The 20016-nt window shown below is 35.7% G+C and overlaps 2 protein-coding genes across 12 annotated transcripts in view; one reads left to right on the top strand and one right to left on the bottom strand.

The window, feature by feature from the left end:
• ORC4 (origin recognition complex subunit 4) overlaps positions 1 to 5096 on the bottom strand; it is a 98803-nt gene extending 93707 nt beyond the window's left edge. For all 3 annotated transcript variants that reach the window (XM_057551964.1, XM_007183032.2, XM_007183031.2), the window contains exon 1: positions 4946 to 5096. The gene's annotated coding sequence lies outside the window, so the exon portion shown is untranslated. The remainder of the gene's footprint in view (positions 1 to 4945) is intronic.
• Positions 5097 to 5370: 274 nt separating this feature from the next.
• The window catches only part of MBD5 (methyl-CpG binding domain protein 5), a 405271-nt gene continuing 390625 nt past the window's right edge, over positions 5371 to 20016 (top strand). For 8 of the 9 annotated variants that reach the window (XM_057551283.1, XM_057551288.1, XM_057551287.1 and 5 more), the window contains exon 1: positions 5430 to 6017. The gene's annotated coding sequence lies outside the window, so the exon portion shown is untranslated. Of the gene's footprint in view, positions 5391 to 5429; positions 6018 to 20016 lie in introns of those variants that run through there. The other variant, XM_057551289.1, reaches the window with a different exon arrangement.

Raw genomic sequence — 20016 nt, forward strand, 5'->3', positions numbered from 1 at the left:
GGGTCATCTACATAAAAATATGTATATTTTTTAAATTGCAGAAAGATGAAAGCCCTAAGGAAACGTGAAAATGTGCATATGTGTGCCAAAAGAAAAGCTAACACACTTAGAATTTTAATCTTGCCAAGTCTGACTTGAACCTTTCAGTCAAAATGTCATACTAAATTTCAATTCCAATATTAATCACGGAAGCAGTATAAAATATAAAAGACTAAGATTTTGTTGTGTTTTTATTGGAGGTGAGGAGGGAGACAGAGAAGAATGTGAGATTAAGGCGAAACAAATTAGGAAAAACTAACAACACCAACAAATGCTTGCTTGAAGATATGCATTTAAGGCAGATTGGGACTGAAAAGGGGGAAACAAATTGAAATAAAAGGATGGGGAACAACTGTCTGTTCCATACTTCATCTACCTCCTAGTTTATAATGGTCAACTCACATTTTATTTTCCCATTAAAGCATTAGTAAAATATACAAAGCTATCCAGACTGATCAGCCAATCCTGTTCAAATAAGATGAACACATAACATCAAGGTCACTTAATAACCAGTATTTTAATTTTGGCTAGAATTCATTGACAAAGCCATCTCCAAAAGACCTGCAGTGCTAAAATGGTTACAATTAAACAGAACTCTATTTCACTCCATCAGAACACAAAGTGGGTCGATATATATATAATGAATCCCCAATTCCCTCTGTTATATATTTGCATGCCATGGCTACAAATGAAGACGGATACAGGTGTGCCCTACCAGCAGCTCAGATCCCACAAGGGCGTTGCCAAAATGATGAACAGCTCTTGGTAAAGTTCCCAACAAAACAAAGTACTATTTTCCCTCAAATTACTCAGTAATTGCATTTGTGGAAAATTTCAGTGTACGTTAAAACCCTGCAAAAATACTATGTGTTTATTTTAAAAATGGAGTACTAGGCTCAAATCATAATGTTCATTTTTTTTTTTTAACCCATGTAAACATCCTGGGAGACGTGGGAAAGGCACGTGCGGGCACAGAGCCGTTCTTCCTCATGCTGGACCACCCCGAGCACGGCAGGCAGTCTATCCTGGCCCCTGCCCTCTCTGGGACTGGCTGCCGTCCTTGGGACCAGAAATGCCCCACAAACACCCCGTAGGAGGCAGTCCCACCTCCACTAGAAACCGCAGAGCTAAGGTGAATAAAGGATTGTTTGAGGAACATTTTAGATTTTAACAGCAGAAACACATTCCCCAAAACCGAATTAGCAGACTATTATGTGTTCATTCCTAAACCATTCAATGCAAAAATATTTTCAATTTCTTTAAACAATTCGTGGCCAAGTTGTGGTTAAAAATAACACAACCCCACAAAGATATATTCAGATACACGGTCCTCTGCTGATGTTTTGTGACTATAGTTTCACTACAAAGAAAGCATTTCAAACAATAGCTAAAGACTTGTCATATGGAAACAATATTTGCTTATTCCTGCCTAGGGCAGGAATATCTATCTATCTATATATATATATATATAAATATAAATAAATATATACATAAATATAAAAATAAATATAAAAATATATATATATATAGAGAGAGAGAGAGAATGTTGAGATTCCTGAGCTCTGCTTTCACCTGGTTCTCAGAGCACTGGAAATCAGGCTTATACCCTGGAGCAGGATTTCTCGTGATAGGCAGTACTGACATTTTGAACTGGATAACTGTCTGTTGTGGGTGGCTGCCCTGTGCATCCTAGGATTTTCAACAGCACCTGCACCATCTACCCACCTGTTTTCAGTAGGAACCCATTCTTGATAATCAAATGTGTCTCTTAGGCATTGCCAAATGTCCCCTGGGGAGATCTTATTGCCACAATTGAGAACCACTGACTTATAGGCAGAAGACTGGAAAATCCTTCTTGTTGCACTCTTAGAGAAAAAGCTTCCAAATACCTAAAGAAATTGATATCAGGGTTTTCCCCCCGAAATATGTCCCAGCCAAATCTTTCCACAGTGAGAACCATCAATAGCTAGCAAACCCTAGCTAAGTTAAGAGAGACATGAAATAGGTTTCCAATGCCCCTTATATAAATTTGAACACAGAATCAAGGATCACAACAGAGCTGAGGAAAGCCCCTAAAATGAGACTAAAATATACCAACAGAAAGAATAACTTAGAAAACACAGAGCACGCAGGGAGAAATAAACCTCAAAACAAAACTTTAAATCCATAAAGAGAAAAAAAATACCAGAATGCTTTGGAAAAAAATACAAAGATCAAAAAAAGGTATTCAAAATTAAAAATATGGTAAGAGAAATGGAAGTTTCAAGGCTTGAAAAATCAAGTAAATTTCCCAGAAAGTGAAAAGCAAAAGACTGGAAAAAGATGAAAAATGGGAGAAAAGAAATAGGTCCAGGAGTACAATATCTAATTGCAGTTACAAAACACACAGAGGCAAAGAAATTACAGAAAATGTATCAGAAACTTTCTCAGAGCTGAGGCATACAGGTTGCCAGACTGAAAGAATACATGAAATGCACAGCAAAGTAGATTTCTATAGACTCATAAGTCACCTCACATTACTGTGACATTTCAGAACACTGGGTAAAACAAAGAGAAGATTCTCTAAGTTTCAGACAAAAAGGTTGTAGAAGCTTCCATAGGGGAGAAGTAAAGTGCAGTGTTAAAAATAAGAATGGCTTCAAACTTTATATCAAACACTAAGAGTTCCTTCTCAAATCTGAAGAGAAACATTACCAATTTAGAATTCTACATCCAGTCAAACTAATAGGGTACAGTAAAGACATTTACAGGAACATAATGCCTCACAACATTTGCCTCTAAAACACCCAAAAAATTTTTGAAAAAAATGCTCAATCCCATTAATAACCAGGATCTGCAAACTAAAACAATAACCTAAAGCTACCTTCATCAGGTCGACAAAAACAAAAAATATCAACTGTTATGAAAACTGTAGAAAAAAGGATCTATCATACATTGTTGGTGGAGTCTAAATTTATATATTCGCTTTGGAAAGTTTGGCATAATCTACACTCTACAGAAATGCATGCTATGTACATAAAATGCATGTGTTAAGAACATTCACAGAAGCATTATTTCTAAGCACTAAAAACTGGACACAATCCAAATGTCCATAGTACTAGACTAGTTAAATTAATTGTGGTTTATTCATAAAAAGACTTACTACACTTACTATACTATAAACATTACTATACAACAATGAAAATACGTGAACTAAAGCTGTTAACAGGATTAAAAATTTCAACATGGGAGAAAAACTATACATAACAGAATTCAATTACATATAGGTAAAAAACAGGCAAAATTAATGTATATTGTTTAGGAATGCTGACAAAGGTGGGTAAAAAATACTTGAAATAAAAGTAGGAAATCATTACCATAAAAATCCAGACAATCCCAATTAACCTTTGGGTGTGGTGAGGAGAGAGGAATGAATAAGAATGAATGGGGGGGGCGGAGAGGGTGCCAGCAAGGTTCTAATTCTTCACTTTGGTGGTGATTACAGTGTTCACTTTATAATTATTCATTATACTGTACATCTACGATTTGTGCATTTTTGCACATTTTGTTCACTTTATATCTATTCATTATACTGCATATCTATGATCTGTACACTTTTTTGCACATTTAGTATTTTGCCATAAAAAAGATTTAAAAATTGTTATCTAAGGCACTTTTATGGCTCTGCTATAATTTTTTTCTGTTCTAAAGTGGCAAACATTTGGTTCCAATATAAACAAAACTTTAAGGCACAGGAGTCTAGTTTTTATTCCATTTGACAACATTACTGCACACACAGAAAGTGGTAAAAGCACTAGTCAATGATGCATAAATAGAATCCACTGTCAAAACATACAAGAAAAATAAGTAGGAACTTTAACTGAGTACCCTAAAGGAACCATTACAGAATTAAATAATACCAACACAATACACATGAGGAATTTCAGATTCTCGGTCTTAAAAGCAACTATACATGGGTCATAATCTTTCAAAGCACCTTTACAAAGGAACATAACTGAAAGACTGGAATGGTTTTAGTTATAATTATATGGACTGAATGTGAAAAAGAAACGGTGCTACTTTACTTAAAAAAAACTTTATTAATGAAAATCCATGAATCCTTTCTTAAATATTCTTAATTAACATGAAGGAAACTATTTCCAGCAAAAATAGTAGCATTTAGTTGAGAAACCAAAGGCTCTAAATCCGAGGCTAATAACCAAAGACACTTAAAATACCTTTTTAAAAAATCTGTTATCTACACTACAGAAAGGGCAAACTTCGATGATGTCCCTTCTCTCTCAACCATGACACACACTATCAAGGGTTACACGATCTCACATGCCCTTCTGAGAACAGACACAGGCGCTGTGTTGCGGCAGCAAGGCAAGACACGGAGGGAAGTTCCACTGAAGAATTCCCAGCTTGCTCCCTCCCCAAAGCCTCTCCAGAATTCCAGGGAGGTCAGCCAAGTAAGGGCTGATGGTCCTCACACCCCATATAAACAATGCGTCTAATGCCAGAAGTTGTCAAAATTCACACAGCTTGTCTCTCTCCCTGGACAGGTGCCCCGCTCTGAGCTGAAGAAGCAGTCACCAGAGTCATCTGATGAGGCTCCTGAGATCCCATTCCTCTCTTACACCTGGACCATCACATTCCTCACCATCACCGGGGTGTAGTCACCACCTGCCACAGATATACTCTCATCAGGACGCCAGACGCTCGTCAAGCATTCGTCACCGGCTGGCTCACAGGGAAGCCACGAGACGGAAGGAGCCCGCCTAGTTTCTGGCCTGCCTGGCCTAGACAAGCCTACCCCCCTTCCCGCATTCCCAGTCTCCACACCCTTCCGTCCTCCCCTTTTCGATTCGCCTTTCGCCACTGGCGCCCACGGCTTTCGTTCTGAGGCCTGCCTACGCCATGTTACCTCTCACGGAAAAGCCTGCCCTTATCAGGGCAGAGCAGGATTCTGGAGACCGCGGGAATCCCTTCACAGGCTCCTCTCGCCGCGTCCCCTGCTCCGCTTCACCTGCTGCTGCCAACGTTACACCAAGACTCCCGGCATGCCCTGCGCAGGCACCGCCTCTCCCATCCCGCCCCCCTCCCTCACAAACACGTGACCTCCTTTCGCCTCCGTCCACGCCCACTTCCGTTTCTCCACTTTCCCTTAGCGGGGAGGAGGGGACTGGGGGTGTTAAAGAGTAGCGACTTCCTCCTACTCCCCGCCCCCGCCTCTCTACCCCACCCCCCCCGCTACAATGTCTTCCGGGTCGCGATCGCCTCGGAGCCTTCTGGGAAACCATCTCATTTCCTCCCCTCCCCCTCCTCCTGCCTTCAACCAACCAGCCTCCCGTCAGAGAGAGACATGCGCAGTGAGTGCCTCCCGTCTCTTCTACCCGAACCCCCCCTCCCCCCCCCAAGCAGAGAGACCCCAGCAGCAGCAGCAGCTGATGATGAAGAGAGAGGCAGTGGCAGAGGGGGGGCACCTTTTATTTCTATTTTTAAAGGGACAGGACACTAATTTTACCCCACTTCAACCTTGAATTGAGGGGGGTGGGGGGAAGGCGGCTGAGTTCCTTCCCCCACCCTCCAGCCCTGAGACCTGAGAGGGGGATTGAGCCTGAGAGAGAAGGAGAAGGAGTTTCTTCTTCTTCGAAAATCCCCCATCTACGACTCATACCCCCTCACCCCTCCACTAGCCTCCCTCCCGAGCCCCCTCCATCCTCCTCCTCTTTGGCCGTGAAAGGAGAGAAAGAGACCAAAAGCCTCTTAGCAACACAGACCCTTCTCTGCTGCTGCTGCTGCTGCTGCTGCTGCTGCTACTGCTGCTGCTGCTTGGCCCTGGCTGGAGACATCTCACTACACCCGGGAGCAGCCACTTCCCCAGCTCTCCTCCTCCTTCGCCTCCTCCTCCTCCTCCACTCCCCCCCCCCTTTATTACCCTTTGTGTCATCCTCCACAGCTCCAGGGAAGGCACTCAAAAGTGGGGGGCAGGAAAGGTAAGTGTGTCTGTGGGGGCTTCATTGCCTTCCTCTGGCTCTGACTTTAACTCCGGGGCAACAGTAGCACCAAACCACATACGCAGTGGAGCTCCGGGGTGAGGAGGGGGTGGTGCTGGGGGGGCAGTGAAGGAGGGGCTGGAGTGGGGAGGGGTGTGTGAGGTGGGTGCCCATCCTGTCAGAGTAGGAAGGGGCACTTTTTATTTTTATTTGCTGTTGTCAAAAGTGGTTTCTCTCCTCCAGCTAACGTCTGATTGTGTCTTGCTCCAGTGGGGGAGAATACAAAAACAACCCCCTCCTTCCTCCAATGAGGCGCCAGGGAAAGAGACAGAAAGAGGCACACTTTCTAGATGTCACTTTAAAAAAAGCATTTGGAGAGCTTTTTTCCTTTTTCCCTAGGAAAAGCTCCACTGCATTTGTTTCTGAGTGGGAAAATGTCGGGATCTGGATTGTATCGGAACTGCTTATCCATTTGTAGACCTGAGTGTTTTACCCTTTTTGGTTCTGTGTGTGATTTGGATATTGACTTCAGTGTTGGAACAGACTTGATTGGGTTTTGCTTTCTGGGTTTAATTTTCCTTTTTTTCGTTTTGTCTGACTTGCATAGAAAATTTCAAATTTTTGGTTGATAGAGGCCTTTGGTTAGGTTTTGACTTGTATTATTGCTTTTTTTGTTAAATGTTTGTTTCATATATCAGCATATAAAGTTCAAAGCTTAAAACACTTAAAGTTTTAATACCACTGGTATTGTTTCTCCCTATATACGTTCCTGGTATTTATTTTACATAAGATGAAAATATTATCTGTTTCATAATTAATCTGGGTATTTTTCTAATCTTTGTAACTTGTCTGAACAAGTAATCCCCATTGAAAACTTTTATGTTGTTCTGGCTTCATGGAAGGCCAAACCTCTCCATCAATAGTTTGCTGGATTGGTACCACTTTCAGTTTTAACTGAATTATTTATTTACTGTTGTAAATTGAGATGAGTTTTTCATCTCTTGGGGGTACTGAACCAAACTGCTCACTATATGTGAAAGGAGACAAATTTCTAAAATATGTTTTCATGAGTCAAAGAAATCATGATGTTGTAGTTAGAATATGCATTGTAGTGAGATACTAATTGAAAGATAAATCTAAATTTAGGTTTATAGAGTAACAGTCTTGATAAAAGTATGCTTCATTTTTACTTGGTATGTTCTTAGTGAATGGTTTTCAAATTCAGTACTGTATTTGATTTCAGAAATGCTAGAAAGTATATTTCTGATGTAGGCCTTTTACTAGGGCTTACATTGGAAAGTGGTATTTTGTTTCATATGTACATTTCTTTATCCTTTCCTTAAAGATGGATGCACACATTCACACACACACATTCCCTCCCTCCCTCCCCCTCGCTCTCTCTCTCACACACACACACACACACACACACCCTTTTTTGTAACTGCATTGGTATCTCTGATCCCATAATTTATGTCAGCAAAAAATATTCTGCTGTAAAGTAGCAATTTTGTGATCAGACTGGCAATGTGAAAACAGCAATTTGATCAACTAGAAAGAATTGAAGAAAAATAAATCTAGAAGGATATTTGACATAAATATTAGAAAGACATGATAATACTTTTAATTTTTTGTTTTCTTGATGGTAAAGCCAAAACACAATATACTTACATTTTACTGACAGAAAAGCATTGCATATGTAGAAACTTGTTCTGTAAAATTTTAATTACCAACTGTGTGCAAAAGTAGACATTTACACACGGGGGGGAAAAAAAGCTGTGTAGCAGTAAACAACATGGTCCTATTTCCCTCCTTTCTATTATAAATTTGAACAATTTCTTACCTTTCTCTGAGGTGTAATTGGTGCACTTAAGCAGAAATCTGTGCCAAGTTCAAGTTTGTCTCCCAATAATACTATTCCAGGTCCACCTAGGATTTCTTGTCCTCACCTTAATACCTCAGGAACCTTAACATAAAAGATGGAAAGTAGAACTTAGTGAAGAAATCACTTAAGTAAAGCAAATTGTGTAGGTAGTTGGGGTGGTAATTTCCTAGTAGGCAGCTGAGTGAAAATTTACAGCTTGATTATAATACCTTTACTTACTTTCTGTTTTCCTTTGAAAACATTTCTTACCCACCACCCCCAGGGTAACCCTATATGGTTTGAAGATTCCAGACCTCCTCTAAGTTGGATAATGACTTACCTTTAGGCATCTGTTTATTTTTATTATGGCTTATTTTTTAAGTATTAAGATATATTTTAGAATTGTAATTTTCAACTTGGTGATATCTTGGAGGTCACTTTATCCAACTCTTTCATTTTTCCATATTGCTGAAGTTCAGAGAGTTTGAGGAACTTGTGCATAGTTCCAAGGCCTGTAAGTGGATGCACATGGACCAGAGAACTCCGGTCTCCTGACATTCACTGAGCTACACTACCTCATTTTCTTTTGTCAGGAATGAAGCTTGTGCCCAATTCTGTGTATGGCACTTAAGGGTTTTATATGGGGGCCTATACTAAGAATATTAAGGCAAATAGCTATAAAGCCATAATTTTGTCCATTTATAATTCAGTAATTTGTTGTTGATTTTTTTAGGAGATACTGATTTCTCTCATCTTGGATTATTACTATTTTGAGAATTATTTCAGCTTTCCCTAATGCTTATTTTTCCCCCGCACTTCCAATCAGTGAATACCCTTCTTACTCTTGTATTAAGGAGATATATATATATATATATATATATATATATATATATATATATATATGAAGAATGCATATTGTATTATAAATGTTTACTTGTGATTCATGCTTTATGAACTGCTTAAGTAAGACTAAAGATTTTTTTCTTCTTAACATTTATATACCTTACAGCACAGTGTCCGGTACACAGTAGGCCCTACTGCTTGTTTGTCATAATTGTTATTAGAGTTAGGCATATTTGAATTTCTTGACTCTCAGATGTAGAATTTCTTCCTTTTCTTCCATTTTCCTTTCCTTTCTGCTACAATTTATTCACTACCATGAATATTTTTTTTCTTTATCTTAACTGTGGTTCTCACTTTTTCTAATAGTCAATTTAAATCCTGTTAACAAATAGTACTCATAATAAGTAAAAACATATTCTGTACAGGATGCAATTTGACAAAAGTGATTTATTTTAAATAAGTGATGATAAAAAAGTCCAATTAAGAATGTACTAGCAAATGTTCAGGATACATTTAAATTTTATTTCATTGAGTAGCTGGTACAATAGGTTACTGGAATGATTAGGCTGCTTTTACTATCTCTATGAAGCAACTGATACTTAGGTAACATGTTTCCCTGACTTTGCTTTTTCGGTCCTTACCCAGACAATTATCAACTTTCCAGTTTTCTATAGATATGAACATTTATTCCTAGTCATCAGTGGGACCCCAGGAGGTCAGCCAGAAGGCCTATGTCCAACTTATGTACTTTTGCAAACTTGTCTGTATTTTGAATGTATGTGCAAAACAGATTGTACTTAATTATTCATTAAACATTTATTGAGCATCTACTGTATGTCAGGCACTCTGCTAGGCATCTGAGAAACAAGGATGGGTCCCTACAATTTAATGTGAAGACATACCTTAATTGTATTCTACAGGCAAATTGGTCATATCTTTATTTGATGTCTCTGCCTAAATAAATTTTATTAACTAAATGGATACTGTTAGGTGGAAAAATGCATGTTTAAAGAGTTTTCATCAGTAAATTTAAAAGTATACTGGAGAGAAAGAGATTTCCTGAATTTCCTTTGCTCTTATATACCTTTTAGAATAATATTGATTCACAGTTTTTAAAAAGGAGGGGATCCCCTGCTGGTATATTATCTTGTGAAGGTAAATAGACTTCTGAGGGTCAGTCAATTCTGATCTCTTTTACATTCATTCTTAACTTTCTGTATTAGTAATCATTATACTTACCATTTATTATAAGTACCTAGCACTGTGATAAATATTATCAATATCAGTCAGCCCTTACAGTGGTCCTGTGAACTTTGTAACATTGTCCCCATGTTATAAATGAAGAAACCTGTTACTGACAAAAGAAGATTTTTTCATGTGGCAGCAAAATATTCCATCATAGTAAATTCATGACACTTTCTAATTAAAAACAGTCACAATAAAGAGTTTTTATCAGTCAATAAGTACGCTGGTAAACATTAGTAAAATTATGGCCCCAGTAGCTTATTGATAGAGCAATGCAAAATTTCTAAAAATTTACAAGGACAGAAAAACAAACCAAAAAATCCAATCCTTTATCAGGAACATAGATGCAGACCAGTGTGCAACTTGAAATAAAATATACATAAAGTCAGTCTTCTCTTTGTATGGCAAAAATGACACTTAGGCCTTCTACATATTGAACTTCCTTTGTCTTGCATGGAGTTAAATTTAGTATCTTGTTTATGAAGTTTGGAGGTTCCAACAATTTGTGACCCAGTGAATATTTACTATAAAAATTTTTATATAGCTCTGTTGATAATGGAAAACCTGTAAATAAAGGGGAGTTTATATTGCCTAATGTTTTAGTGTGTATATATACATATTTTCTGGACCTTCTATCTTATAATATTTTCATAATTATTACATCATGATTAAGTTTAATGTACTGTTTTTAGTATTGCTTAAAGTCACATTTTTTTAGTATAAGAATGGACAACTTATTGGATTCTCTAGATGCCTAAATTATTATATAGTTGTTCTTTAAAGCAGTTACTGAATTAAGGTACTTTTTGACCCAGCTAATCAGTTGATTTTTACATCCTTTGCTTTTAGGAGAAAAGGGTAATTTTTTAAAATTCTATTTTATTAATCAAGTAACTTCCATATCCATCCTAAGTAATGCAATTCATCCTGTATGCTTACATTGACTCTTTTATCCTATAAACGTTATGCCAAAGCATTAGGACCTGTAGAGTTTGGAAATATTTTTAAATGCTAAAGAACTCTTCTATGTCATCTATTATTCTTCAGAAAGGAATGTTTATAACATGTGATTTCTTGCTTTTAAACCAATTTGAATAATTGCTGGGATTGAATAAGTCTGTGATCCTAAATAATCTCCTTAGATAACCTAAAGGTAATTCAGTTAAAAGTACAGATTCTAACTCTTAAGCATCTCTGTTTGAGGTATTTCTATATCATGTAAGATTTTAGAAGTTGGAATGACTCAGTATAACTCTTCAGAGAGACAAGGTGCAAGCCAGGCTTAACATATATTAAGGTATATCTTCTAATGTAGCTAGACATAACAGAAAAGAAAATCACTAATGATATCATACCTGATGAAAAGCATATACTTCATTTAAAGTTGGTTGTGAGTAATTCTGGTTTGAGTCCTTATTTCACTTGACCTATATAACCTTTTCTTAGAGAAGTTGTAATTAAATTCTGTAATTTTTCCATGTATTCAAAGCTATTGTTTTCTATACACCCAGTTCAGAAGTGTCTACTAATCTGTTTACCATGAATTAACTTAATCCATACATTCTTAATATTACTAGTATCTAAAAATAATAATCTAGGCTCACTGGTGTTGGGGGAGGGAAGTATTCCACATTCAACAAAAGAAAGTATTGATTTTCAAATAGCTTCTTTACTTGGGATATACTGATCTAAAAAATAGCTGCTGTGTAAAGTAAGAAGGATTTTTATTTATTTGGAAAGTAAATATAAAGTTTACCATTATTGAATGTTAAGCGACATCAAAATCTTTAGGAAATCAATTACATGTTCCAGTAATGACAGAAATTTAGAGGCTTTTTTTTTAGCATTATTCTGAAATCATTTTCCTTCTTCCACATTTGTCACACAGGAGTTTGTGCTGAAGGATTTCTTGGCCATTTTAGAGACTGTAATCTAGTTAAAAGGTTTGTTTATGCTTCCCATCTCTGTTCTGCTGATGGTATTAGAATGCAGGCCAGAGCCAGACATCTAACTGTTTATAACATTCAAACTTCAATTAAAGCTACAGTGTTCTGTTCACTATATATCAGAAAGCTCTTACCAGATGCAAATACCGCCAGTAATAATGGCAATGATTTTGTGTAGCCATAGGCTTTCCGAAATCATGCCACCCCTTATGAATTCCTTTTTTTAATTTAGGAAGTATTAACATTTAATTATTTCATAGAAGTCTAAAAATGAAGCTTGTTTTTTTTCTAGAATTAGTATAGCATTTCTTTCAACAGCCATTTTTGATAATAAAACCTAGCAGCTTATATTATTGCATATCTTATTAAAATGATCCAGTTTAGCTTTTTAACGTTAGTAAATTCTTAGTTAAGTGTTAGTTTGCTATCCAATTGATTTGACTCCTGTTTCTAGTTTGAAGAATATAACAATATTTTGTCTATTAGAAAACAAAAGCAGCAGTCACATTATACAGTATTTTTATATGTATGAGAGGGGACTAGATCCATATAATACATATTTTAATTTAATCTTATGTTGCCCTTCTGGTCTGCTGCTCATACTGTTTGTGGTTTCTGTGTTTAAGTACATTGATAAACTGTTTTTAAAGTTTTTTAAGCTGTTAAGAATTCTCTGAAAACATTTTTTCAGCAGCTTCTCTGTTTTTTGTACAGTTTACCTCAGTGAGTCAGAAAATGAATTGTGTATGTGTCTAATTTTTCTAATTAGTAGGCAAATTTCCTATATTATATTGCTTTTGCTTTTTATAAAATTAAATTTTAGTTTGTATTAATTTTAGACCTTGATTTATTAAATGTATATATTCTTTATGTATATACATATATTTTTCATTAAAATATAAATTTAAAGGAGATTTAAACATTTAAGGTACTATGAAAAATTATATTAAATTGAATGAAAACTTGCGAAAATGCTGTTAATTAAGAAACATTACAGTGGAAAAAGCTGTATTTCTCATTTTCCTTGGCACTGAAAGTAATGATCTTTTTATTTTGGGATTATTATAGGGTAGAAAGTTAGGAAAGACTACCTGTGGTATCTAAAGATAAGCGCTAACAACAACCATGCAAAATTTGACTTGTAGGCTAAAAACCTGGAAGGATCTGTAAGATAAGCTAAGTTGAAACCAAGTCACAAAATGTTGTGCACAGTATGATTCCATTTTTGTGAAAAAAAAATACATACAGGTTAATATACATACAACATATAAGAATATATATATTTATATACATATATAATTTTGTGTATCTGCATATATATTCATAAAATTAAAAATTGTATAAAATATATGCCTCATATTTTTGTAAATACATTAAGAAATGGTCTGGAAAATATGTACCAAATTGTATCCTTAGTTTATAGAAAGTACATATGTGGGATGCTGGAAGGTTGAAGAACTCTTACTATTTTGCATACTTTAGTATTACTGGGATTTTTTTTTTTTTTTTTAAGAATAAGCTCATATCCATGTAGTAATTTTATAATGGAAAAATATACTTATGTATTAAAGGATTCAGAAAACGAATGACCCAGGAAAATTGCAGTCCTAGCCCCTAATTGTCACATGAATATATCTCTTGACTACCTTGAAGAGAATTGAGTATTGGCCAACAATCATCATAGCTTGATACAGAATAAAGTCTGTTAGACTGATCTAATCTTATCTAACAGGGTGAAAAGCCTAGTCAGTTGAGGCAGGAACAATGGATGTAATCTATCCTGATTTTTAAATATTTTGCTTCTTATTGCAAAATGCATTTCTCACCATCTTGGGAAAATATAGACTGGAGAGCCAGTGGTGAAGACTGTCAGTCTTAAAGTGGTAGACAGTAAATCAGTTTCAGTCTGAGATATGATACAATGTATGGGCCTAAGATGGACTTTTGTTATTTTAATCAGTGATCGAAATTATTGTACGCTCATTCAGAATACAGATGGCATAGTCACTTAACATTTTTATGATGTTTTCCATATTTAGATACTGGTTTGAATAAAGACAAAAATAAAACAGGAGGTTTTAAGATTAAGTCCTTTTTATTTTAAGTGAAACTTGTACTTGAAAAACACTTCAGGAGCCTTTGTAAAATAACATCAAACTCAGTATGTAAACATGCAGAGTAAAGAAGCAATTAGAATTCTGTAGAGTTAATCACAGTGGCCTTCCTGGGAGGATATGAGTTAATCAGAGTTTAGGTAGAGGAGAGATGCTAGGTTGGCACAGAAGAGAGAAATTCAAGTAAAGACAAAGCTTCCAATGGGATACGGGGATGGGGATGCTTATTTTTACTAGTTTGAAAGCTAGGATTAAAATTCAGAAAAACCCGATAAATTAGGAAAGTGATTAGAAACAATATACTTTGCATTTATGTTTTTAAAATTTTATTTCCCAGAATGCAGATCAGAAAAGGAATAGGGGACAAAATAACTTTAGTAAAAAATAAGACAGTGAATAGTTCTTTGCAATTATGACTGGAAAATCCGTCAGAGTCTGAAGCAAGTGTATTGTGAAAATGCGTTGGAAATGAAACACTATAGTTAAAATAGGAAAATTTTATCCAAGGATACTGAGGTTATTTTTCCCTTCATAATTAACAGTCATACTCAGGTTGGTCCCTAGGATCAGTAGTAAATAGTACACAATTGAAACTATAAATCTTATATATAAATAAATTCTAAAAATAACAAAAAGTTACAGCTTACTTTTTCTCCATTTACTTTATAAGGTTTATTTGCATTTAATTTATTTCCAGCTGGCCCCATCATGTAACTTACCATCCCACCTACCCCCTACCACTATGTACTGAACTTTTTTTTTCTGAAAAATGGGAAGTTTAACAAGTTCTATAAAATATGACTCTGTATTTTTTTTCATCCAAAAAGTCATGAAATTTTTTCTTTTAAAGCTATGTAGGGGTCATTGATTTGGTGTTTATCTTTTTTTTTTTTAATCAGCAGTTAGTCGATGTCTTCCTTCAACAAATGTAGGTTGACACCTGTTATGTGCTCACGGGAATCGTGAGGAAAAATAGACATGGATCTTGCTCTTCTAAACTGAAGTCCTAGAAATAGGGAAGGATAGTAATCAAATAATCACATAAATAAATGCCAGTTGAAACTGTTTCATTTGCTGTAGAGAGGTACATGGTATTTAATATGAGGCCTTTTAGAAGGATAATTAATCAATTAGTGGGACCAAGGGAAGCTTTTGTTTTGTTTTGAGAAAGTGTTTAGTTAGCTGAAATTTTGATGAATTTGAGTTAACTTGATCAAGAGAGAGAAAAAAGTTTTGTGGAAGGAACAGTATGTACAAAGGTCCTGATGGGGGAGTGGGGAGCATAGTACCTAATATTAAATGAAGGTCAGAGTGACAGAAGCTAAGAACTAGCGAGTGCATGGTAAGAAGTGATGCTAAGGAGTTATGTAGGAGCCAAATTGCAGGATGTTGTAGGCCAAGATTTTCTTATCCTTAGGGTTACTATTTAAACTTCGACTAATATTCTTTACACTCAACACAAAAGCTTACTACCACAGTTGACCCTTGAACAGCTTGGGGGTTAGGGATGGCAACCCTTCAAGCAGTCAAAAACCTGAGTATAATTTATAGTTGGTCTTATTATCCGCGGTTCCTCCGTATGGGAGGATTCAACCAATTGCAGATCGTGTAGTACTGTAGTATTTACTATTGAAGAAAATCTGTGTATAAGTGGACCCACGTGGTTCAAACCCCTGTTGTTCAAGAGTCAACTGTACTTATAAAAGGGTTGTTAAGGAGTTCATTTTTATTTCAGTTTAAAACTCATAACGCTTTTTCCTGTAGAATCGTTGTAGTGGTCGGGTCTCCTAAAACCCCTTTAACACAGATAACAATGGAAAGTAGTGAATATAACGTTGTGCCCTAAACATACCTAGGTGGAAGTTAGAAAAGAAAAGCAAAAAAGGGGATTAAATTGATGTCTGTATGTGCTCAAGAGAATGTCCTGGGTGTGATTGACTAAGTTTGAATAATGAAGAAAAAGAATATATCTGCAAGTATACCAGGCTGCTGTAAGAGATCATAGCAAAAGATTGTCACATTCAGTTGGACAACTTGAGGGGACCCTCAACTGGCACCTGGATATGAAACAGTGTCATGTCTGGAGCGTACCAAGACAGAGAAAGTAGAAGACATCACATTCACAAATTGTTCCAATATTGACATATTTGTGTCAACGTTATTGGAACACAAAATTTTTTTAACTTCTTTTAAGAAAAGTAGAATTGCGAAATGGTAACAATACAATGCCAACTTTATTTTGGTTTTTTTCAGAGTAATTCATACAGTCAGAAGTAATTATAAATTACTAAGTTACGTTAACTATTTCAGGCCTTTATGTTAGCCTTGAAAATATTGATGTATCTCCCTTGGAGTAGTACTTTTAAAGACAAAGCTAAAGAAATTTAACTTTTGATTCTTATTTTCCATTTAACTTAGAACATTGTCAATAAGATATTTTCATTTCTTGTACATTTTAAGCCTCCTTGAACACCAGTTTCTGTCTGTATTAATAAACAATCTAATTAATAACTAAAACTTCAAGAAATGCCCCAAGTATTAAGAATATTATAAAAAGATGGATAAGTTACTTGAATTTTATTAAGACCAAAATATCACAAAATGTGTTAAATTATAAGAAAAAGGCAAAATATATGCAAGCATTTGCTGAATAGACAGAGTGCATCACATTACTCTTGGTTGATGAATTCTGCCAATGCATCATCCTTCATCAGGTGATCTTGAACTTTGTGGCATTCTCAGGTATGACTTTTAAAATAACATCTAAAATTAAGAACTACAGAATTGAGTTTAGTGTTTATTTATTTACTTATGTATTAGCTTTTTTACTTATTTATAAAACATTCTAAATGAGACAGTATCACTAGCATTGCTTTATTATACTACAGTGTCTAGTAAACTACTGATGATTCACAGACCATAAGTATTTGGGAAGCTCATTAGTGTTTGAAAAGACAGGTCACTAAATGTAACTAATAACTCTAAGAGGTCATCGTACCTTCTAAACAGAATTGAAGAATCACTTGAGAATTATTCCGTGATTGATGTGTTCCCTCTGTTTTACAGCTTTCTACTTGTCTGTCTGTCAAAGTATATTCCAGAGATCCCTAGTTCTGTGATAAGTTAATAGGCATGATCCCTCTACCTCCAGGAAGGTTTCTTCATCAAAGTTTAGAAAACATGATTGAAGAATGCTGAATAGGATTGTTTTACTGCAGTAGTAATCACTCACATTTATTGAGTGCTTACTTTGTGCCACTCACCGTGCTAAGCATTTTACATACATTATCTTATTTAATCTTAACAACCAGAAAAAACATTCCAAGGAACACACTTAAGGAAGTATTTCCTCACAGCTTGTATGCACCTGTGCAAGAACTTCTGTTAAGAATGTAAAAGTGAGGGGCTTCCCTGGTGGCACAGTGGTTAAGAATCCGCCTGCCAATGCAGGGGACACGGGTTCGAGCCCTGGTCCAGGAAGATCCCACATGCCGTGGAGCAACTATGCCCGTGCGCCACAACTACTGAGGCTGTGCTCTAGAGCCCGCGAGCCACAACTACTGAGCCTGCATGGCACAACTAATGAAGCCCGCGCGCCTAGAGCCCATGCTCCACAACAAGAGAAGTCACCACAATGAGAAGCCCACACGCCACAATCAAGAATAGCCCCCGCTCGCCACAACTAAAGAAAGCCTGTGCGCATCAACAGACCCAACACAGCCAAACATAAGTAAATTAATTAATTAAATAAATTTATTAAAAAAAAATGTAAAAGTGAGACAAATACCATTTTCTGTTGTTAAAATCCTACAACTTTGGGAAAGAAAAGTTATGAAATTTATCATTAAAATTTAATGTTGAACTTAATAGTATGTTTCTATACTCTTCTAATCACTATATTCACAGATGATCAGTGGTAACCATTATACTCTTTTTATAAATAGGGAACAACCTTTATAGCTTCAGAGACATGCCTAGGTTTGAACACAGGCTGCATATACTGACTACTGTAGTATTCACCCTTTGGTGAGCTGTTACGGTTCTGAACTTTATCTGTGAGATTAGTATAGTGATACATTTCTCACAGAGTTGTGACTATTAAATGATAGAGTACTGAATGCATATGAATTCCTAGCATGTTGTGGACATTTACCAAAACTTGGCTTCCTTTCCTTTGCCTTCTCTGCTTCTATTAGTAATCATGTTTTAGAATCTTTGTGAAATTATATATTCATTAAATTTTTAAATTGTTTACCTTTTTAAAAAAATAAAATAATCTGTTACTCCTAAAACTACTTTAAGAATTCCCTGAAATTCTGCAGATGAGGGCTTGATTTACTCCATCTTTTTGCTATTCTGTACTTTGCTAATAAAATGGGCACCTATAAATGTTGTTGAACTTAGATATTAGAGAAATTTGAATAAATGGTCACACTTCATTAATGTAGGTACTCTACTGATAGCTTACAGCTGTGCTTTTGGTAATTCTTAGTAAGTGAAGTAGTATTAAATTATTTCCTTTTTTTTGATCTTAATTACCCCACATTAAACAGGCAATATTGCAAAAAGGTTAAGAGCCTGGACTCTAGACCACCCTGAGGTGGGCACAATTATTACACGTGTTTTACTGATGAGGAAATTGAGGCACAGAATGGCACATAGTTAAGTGATAGAGTAGAGATTTGAATATATATATATATATATATATATATATATATATATATATATATATATACATCTCACCTTTAAAAATGCCTCGAATTTACTGAGTGCCATAAAAGTATTAACTGTTAATAGTGATTATATGTATTATTTGTATATTGTAATATAGAAAAAATTGTGACTAATATTTTTTTAAATGTTTTATTTTACATTGGAGTATAGTTGATTAACAATGTTGTGTTAGTTTCAGGTGTACAACAAAGTTATTCAGTTATACATATACATATATCTATTATTTTTCAAATTCTTTTCCCAATTAGGTTGTTACATAATATTGAGCAAAGTTCCCTATGCTATTCTGTAGGTCCTTGTTGGTTATCCATTTTAAATATAGTAGTGTGTACATGTCAATCCCACACTCTGTATCCCTCCCCCCTCCCCTTCCCCCCCACCCCCCAACCCCGTAACCTTAAGTTTGTTCTTCAAGTCTGTGAGTCTGTTTCTGTTTTGTAAATAAGTTCATTTGTATCTCATATAAAAAATATCATGCAATATTTCTCTTCCTCTGTCTGACTGACTTAGTATGACAGTCTCTAGGTCCATCCATGTTGCTGCAAATGGCATTATTTCATTCTTTTTAATGGTGACTAATGTATTTTGGTAAGAGTCTAATTTGGTAATTTTTCATTTGGCAGAATAAAACAAATTCAGTTTAATTTACAGTTCCTTGAAAAGTGTATCAGACTTTTATGTAGCATTTTTATTTGGCAAATTCTTTATATTATTTTTTACTTCTTAATCTTATCATTGAGAGATAGAGGGAAAAAATTCCCTACCGTTTCCCATAAAGAAACTGAGACATAAAGAAAGTTTAGGACCTTTTAAAGCATGGCAGTATTTAAAGTCAGTAGAAAGACTAAAATTAGAATTCAGAATATTCCATGTGCCAGTATGTTGAGCCACACATCTCTACTCTATTCAAACAACACACTTATTAGTTGGCAAACTAAATGTTAAAGGTATATTATTTTGTTCTTCAAAACTTTTCATTGGCTTGTGTCTCCTTTGGATGTGTCCTCTTAAGGTTGATTCAATTGAAAGATGGTATGAAAAAAAAATTTGTGTTAACTGGGATTCGACTAATTAAAGCTAAGTGGTGGCCTGTGTATCCCTCAGGACATGTAACAGTTGAGTATCTTTTTTTAGTTATCAACTGGCTTCCCCTCCACCCCCATCCCCCCACCCTCCCCACCCCTGTTTGATGAGCTAGGTGGAAAACTTCTCTCCTATTTCTCATAGTATCAGGAAGTACTGTAGTACTATTGCTT

The sequence above is a fragment of the Balaenoptera acutorostrata genome, chromosome 8 (genome assembly GCF_949987535.1).
Source record: "Balaenoptera acutorostrata chromosome 8, mBalAcu1.1, whole genome shotgun sequence".
In the NCBI taxonomy this organism is placed as follows: domain Eukaryota; kingdom Metazoa; phylum Chordata; class Mammalia; order Artiodactyla; family Balaenopteridae; genus Balaenoptera; species Balaenoptera acutorostrata.